Source organism: Hetaerina americana, unplaced genomic scaffold (genome assembly GCF_022747635.1).
Source record: "Hetaerina americana unplaced genomic scaffold, ioHetAmer1.1.p SCAF_2, whole genome shotgun sequence".
Classification (NCBI taxonomy): domain Eukaryota; kingdom Metazoa; phylum Arthropoda; class Insecta; order Odonata; family Calopterygidae; genus Hetaerina; species Hetaerina americana.
The window spans coordinates 87,126,458-87,132,457 of NW_027286763.1; the positions used below are offsets into that span (position 1 = coordinate 87,126,458).

The window sequence follows — 6,000 nt, forward strand, 5'->3', positions numbered from 1 at the left end:
CACAGATTTGATCCACCACATTACGTAAATTTTTATTTTGTTTATTCAGCACTATTCCGAAAACAGTGAAGTTTGGGTATTTTATACCGAATTATTTACATGAAATACATGTGAGCAAGGATAATCACGAGCACCCAAGCTTTTGCTCTGCGAGTATGCTTGCTGTGGGCAACTGAAACTCGGACAAGCTTGCCAGAGGGGGGAAATGGACGGAGTTCGGATGGATTTACGTCCGCTAAATCGGGATTGTTTTGATGGAAATCGGTCATATTAGATGAGTGTCGATATATTACTTATCTCACACTTTCTAAGAACAACTTCATGGTGCAACAACACGTTTAGACCCATTTGAGTCGTTACTGGGTGAATACATAAAAGTTCAGTCAAAATTCCGCCTTATTTTGCTGTATCTATATCCCAAGGGGTTTATGGAGGGAAGGAAAGGAAAGGAACTCTTACGTACTGCTGGGAGGGATGACGGGTGAGCGTGGTCTTGGATGGTGGAGCCGGTAACGTCTCCATTCGGGTATGGGGGGTGTCCAGGGAAACACTCATGCAGGTTTTTTTCCACATGGTCGTGCTATGAAGGGCATGACGATTATTCCCTCTTTCTTACGTTTTGTCCAATCTTCATTCTTCAAAATAAAAAAACAAGCATGTATTCAGTTTCCCAACGCAATAATTTTTTAAGTAAAACGCATCGGTAGTACGGTCCACTTATTTATCTGAATGTAGGCAGTGCACTGGGTAAGTTTCACTTTAAGCCAACTTGATGATGACGCAGATTTGTTGATACGTGCCTTATTAATTGCCGGAGTAAGTAAGAGGACAGGATCAAAGATGTTTTTTTTTTACTTTTTGCAATGCTGCTGTTAAGTTCTCAATGCAATAATTTCCCTCGACTTAGTGGAACACTTTCTTGAATGATTAATTAATTGAAATTAAAAATAAATAACTTGGCTTTTCCCCATTGACATTTTTTTTATTTACTACTTAGGTTTCGTGATGGTATAACATCATCGGGTAATGATGATGATGATGTTATGCCATAACGAAACCCAGGCAGTAAATAACAAAAATTTCAAGTTGATAGGTCAAGTTGTCTATTTTCAATTTCAATGTGAAGATTTTTCATCAAGTGACGCCAGAAACTGTTTCATTTATTAAGAAATGTTTATCCACTGTTGTAGTTTCGAGCAAGACAGCCAACTATTATATCATCGATGGAGTTGCTGCAACCTACCTGACACTATACGCCTGCGAGAACGTCCCGTTCGGGAAAATAGGCAAGTACTCTACTTTATCTATGTATCTATTTTGGTCCCAATTTGCATTACTTAACGTTCATTTGGTATCCTTGTCGCAGGGTCATAAATGACCAACGGAGGAGTTCTCGAAGGAGAGCATTCGCTTTGGGTTTCAATGTCAAGGGTGACCACGCACGTTCGCTCATCCCCTGAGGCAGAAAGTCGCCTCTAGATCTCTCAAATTCCAATTCAAAGCGAGCATCGATATCTCCTGCCATGGCCTCCGTAAAACCCTCGTTATTTAGAATTCCGCTGACGTCAATCCGCCACCGGGACTGAAAAAAACCACGCCCCCAAAGAAAATCTATCCAGAATAATCAACTCGAAGGTTGGTCTCGTTGGGCGAGAGTTCAGCCCCCGAAATAAGGTTATAGGCGTGTGGAATTCATGGATTACCAGGACTTGGGGAACCAGTTCCTATCTTTCCCTGTGGCACCATTCAGTTTTCTTCGCAATTTAATGACCATAAAATCGCACGGTTTTTTTAATTTTTAGATGGAACTGTCTAAGAGTTGGGATTTTTATCGCGAAAATAAAATTCTCGGTAACTTGCCATTCACATCAGTGAAGTCACAGTAACCTTGAAAATTAATTATATAAGTTGTTTTAGGGTATCGTTGTGGTTGTGCGCTCGTAATTCCTTTAACTTCTATAGTTCCGGTTTGAATTTGGCATAATAGTTTACGAGGTGTCAATAAAAGAGTAACGGGAATTTTGTAATTTCGCATACCGCATAGTGCTGTTTGGGTGAAGCTATACCGAAAAAACGCCTGTGTTTGTGGTGAAGCAACTCATGACTTTTGCAATACGACAATGCTTCTTCGACAAATTCTAAGAAACATTTGTGGTCAAGGCGAATGATTTTTACCCTCTGAAATTGTTACATCGAAATGCTTCTTCGCTTCACTTCAATGCTTTTTCGTGTATTTTATGCCAAAAACAGCACTGTAATGATGTCCCAGACTCCATATTCGCCAGACATGGCCCCGTGTGACTTTTTTCTGTTCCCAAAAATATAAAAAATCATCTCAAAGGTCTTTTTACAATCTTAGATGAGATTAAAAACGCATCGCTGAGAGAGCTAAGAGCTATTACAATGATCGTGTTCCATAAGTTTCTCGATGATTGAAAAAGCGTTGGCATAAGTGTGTAATATCTAATGGGGACTATTTCGAAGGGATGACATTTATATAGACGAATAAATTAAATTCTCTCCGTATAACTGTAATTCCAGTTGTTTATTGAGCACACCTCGTACATCATTGACGAAATCTAACCTTCGGGTAGCGGATAGTGTAACCTGCGGTTGCACTCGTACGTGTATAATATGACAGCTTACCAGAGACAGCTGAAATGAGGGTGTAATTTAGGTCAATGTGTGAATATCAGATATACACCATAGAGTCTAGTTCGTGGTGAGATCTACCTTCATCTATCAAAACTAACTTTTGGGTTGACTTCTTTAGATAAAACAAACAGTTAATATTTTCCTGTCTATATTTTTGCATAAACGGGTCTTCATTTGGATAGTAATATGCTGGCTACAGATTAGATCTGTTGACCATGGCGATTAGACGGAAATGTAAAATATACAATCAAAGTATTGTTTTAAATATTAAAACCTGCTACGAATTGAAAATTAACCCTGAAGCATTGACCATGGTTCCATTTCGGGTAAAACATCTTTGCTTGAGTTGCTCTTTAAATTGATCAATTCTCGCCAATTTGAGATTAGAATTGCCGCTCAGCTCTCGGTATGAGTAATCCTTTACCTTGGGAGGTGGGGTAATAACTGTTTCATCTTATTTGTTTTCGCCTTCTGCCCGTCAAATTGTATTCTGTGAGCTTACTTGCAATTTCTTTTCCGTTTCAGAGAGCGCCATAGTACTGACAACGAGCACGGCGACGTCTGCACTTATCCAGACGGCTTTAAATGCATTGTACAACATCGGGTATCCGCGGCATGGCTTACGCCGGGGATATCAAGGCTGCATAGACTAATGAGATCATCAAACTCGAACCTTAATGTATCGGTGATGGAGTTATTAAAAAGAGGTCTGATGGAAATGAAGAGGCATACATCCTTGCGTGCAAATATGTACGTGTTCGCAATCCAACCCAGTGAAAGAGCGGAAGGAGACGTAATCCAGCATAATGTAGTGCTGCCAAGGCTACGGCACGAAATAATTTAGGTCAAAATTATGATACGGTATATTTTCTAGGGGTCGGTACGGTACGAATGAAAGTATTACATCATTTTTTTTCCTTACTTATTTCGTGTATTTCTGTTTAACCACCCCACTTTCCTCTTTCAACCTAATTGAGAAAATCAAGATTTTTAGTAATCATTGTTATTATATGGGTATATGTTCCCATTATGAAGTTGGTTAGTGGGTTCTCAAATTTCATACTGGATATTTCTAATAATCTTTTTACAATGAAAACACTGTATTCAAAACAAAATTTATTAGTGTTTGGAATATATTTAATTTTTTAAAAATGAGCTCAAGAACGTTATTTAAAGGATTTCAACCCCTTCGGAGTGTAATATTTCGGACAAAAGTAATCAAGGCTCAGGTTGCATGGTTTGTGATTTTCATTAATAACTACTGTCTTGAAATAATTATCACCCTTGGCGATTGGTTCATGCCTAAAAATAGAAAGATATTACTCTCAGAAATCGTGGTACGGAGAGGTAAGTGGTCGGTACGAAATTACGGGAGGATATCGCTATCGGGCTAACCCAAAAAAGGTTTGGGTGTCATCTTAGGCGTGAAGAAATATTTTTTTTTCGAATTTGAATTACTATGGATGACACTACGAAGTGATTTTGACTTGAGCCGTTGGCGCGCTTGTTTAAACTGCCCACTTCAAAAATAAAATCGCTATAATTTACCATATATCTGTGAAAATAAAGTTTTGCACGGTGTTGTTATCAGTTTCTATCATCAGGTGGTGCCGAAGTATTAAAAAAAATCATACGCATCAAATGAAGAAATTTTAAATTCAGTTACATCTCGAACATTTTAAGTTAATTTACATCTAAGTTATAGCTACATCTCTTGTTAAAAAAGAAGGATTAAAAAAATGTGCCTCTTTAAGTTTGTGGTCCATTGCGTTTTCCTTTGTATCAGGGGTTTTCAACTCTTTTAAGTCACATATTAAATCCTCCACAAGGGCGCACCGAATGTTTGATGGCATAATAATCTTTGTTTTTCCATAAGAATATGTTGCCCGCATTACTGCCTGGCTTGACCAATTTTGGGTTTCCTTCATATCATACTTAGTACTAAAATGGAAAACTAGTTGTCCATGTTCTCCGAACGTGGTATAAGGTGAGGGTAAAAAAGAAACTGTACCCTTCCACAATGAAACCTGAAACTGTTATGTGGTATAAGGTATTGAATGAATAAAGAAATTGCGATAAATGGCGTTATTTGATGAATGAAAAGGACCTATGAGTTCGATTCAAGATTTCCCAGAAAACATCTAATGAGCTGTCGAGTATGTGTTGAGAAATGTTCAATGGAAATTAAAACTGGGAGTGATTTTTGAGGACAATATCTAAATGAAAAACCAACGGTAAATCAGCTAAAACACAGCCACCATCAACCCGAAGATCGGTTTGATAATTGCTCACCTAATACTAAGCCCAACGGCGCGAAGAGAGTAGTAATGTATTGTCCAACTGCTTAGTGAAATAATAGTCCTGCGTGAAATTTGTTTGAAAGTAAAGATTATTAAAGATCAATAGCCGAACAACACGCACAGTAAAATTGAATGATATTGTTAAAAAAATTACTAACTGAAAAGAATAACGGTGAAATTTGACCTGTTCTATCAAAGAAAAAGAAGGAATATTGTCACCCGGGTCGGCTTTGTGCCTTAGTCCACTTCGATTATATTACAAATATGCTACAAAGAATATATAATAAACGAACTACCAGTTAGAACCCTTAATAATAGTAGATTTAGGGGAGGCGACCGACAGCTGAGGTCATCTGCGCCATAAGGGTGGGATGAGAAAGGAGGAAGGGTGGAGAGAGACCCGGTGCCAGTCGAATTTTAACGAAGGGGGCCAAGGAGTCCAACGGACGGCATACTCCTTGAAAGTACTCACCACAAAACACCTCAAGTTACCACTCAATAAGATATTCCATCTTCTAGGATTCGAACACAGGCCCTCTGGGCGGAAAGCAAGTACGCTAGCCACCTAACCATCGCTATTTGTTGAAGTACCGGAACTTCCTGGGAGGCCATAGGGAAAGAAACTGGCCCTCCTACCCTGATGTGTGTATTTCACACGCCGTCGGGCTTAGTTCTGGGTGAACTCTACCATCAACTACCAAACCGACCTAATGGTTAATTACACTGTTTATGGTTTGCACATGCATATATATATATATATATATATATATATATATATATATATATATATATATATTTATATATATTTATTTATTTATTCATTTATTTATTTATTTCTGCCCGATTTAAAACGACTGTACCACTCAAAACACTTCCTTCGACTCATAGGCTTGTCAGTCACGAAGGCTTGCTGAATGATTCCAAATGTCTCCTTAACACTTTTGCCAACTTTGAAACAAAATTTCACGCACACACGCTGTTCCTCTAGCTCCTTCATTGGAGGATTTACTAGGCTTAATATTTTTCTGCAAACGCTCTTTTCCAT

General features: G+C 38.4%; 1 long non-coding RNA gene across 1 annotated transcript in view; it reads left to right on the forward strand.

The window, feature by feature from the left end:
- Positions 1 to 1,286, forward strand: part of LOC139688272 (uncharacterized) — an 89,753-nt gene extending 88,467 nt beyond the window's left edge. The window contains exon 6 of the long non-coding RNA XR_011700732.1: positions 1,191 to 1,286. This is a non-coding gene — a long non-coding RNA (uncharacterized lncRNA). The remainder of the gene's footprint in view (positions 1 to 1,190) is intronic.
- Positions 1,287 to 6,000: the final 4,714 nt, after the last annotated feature.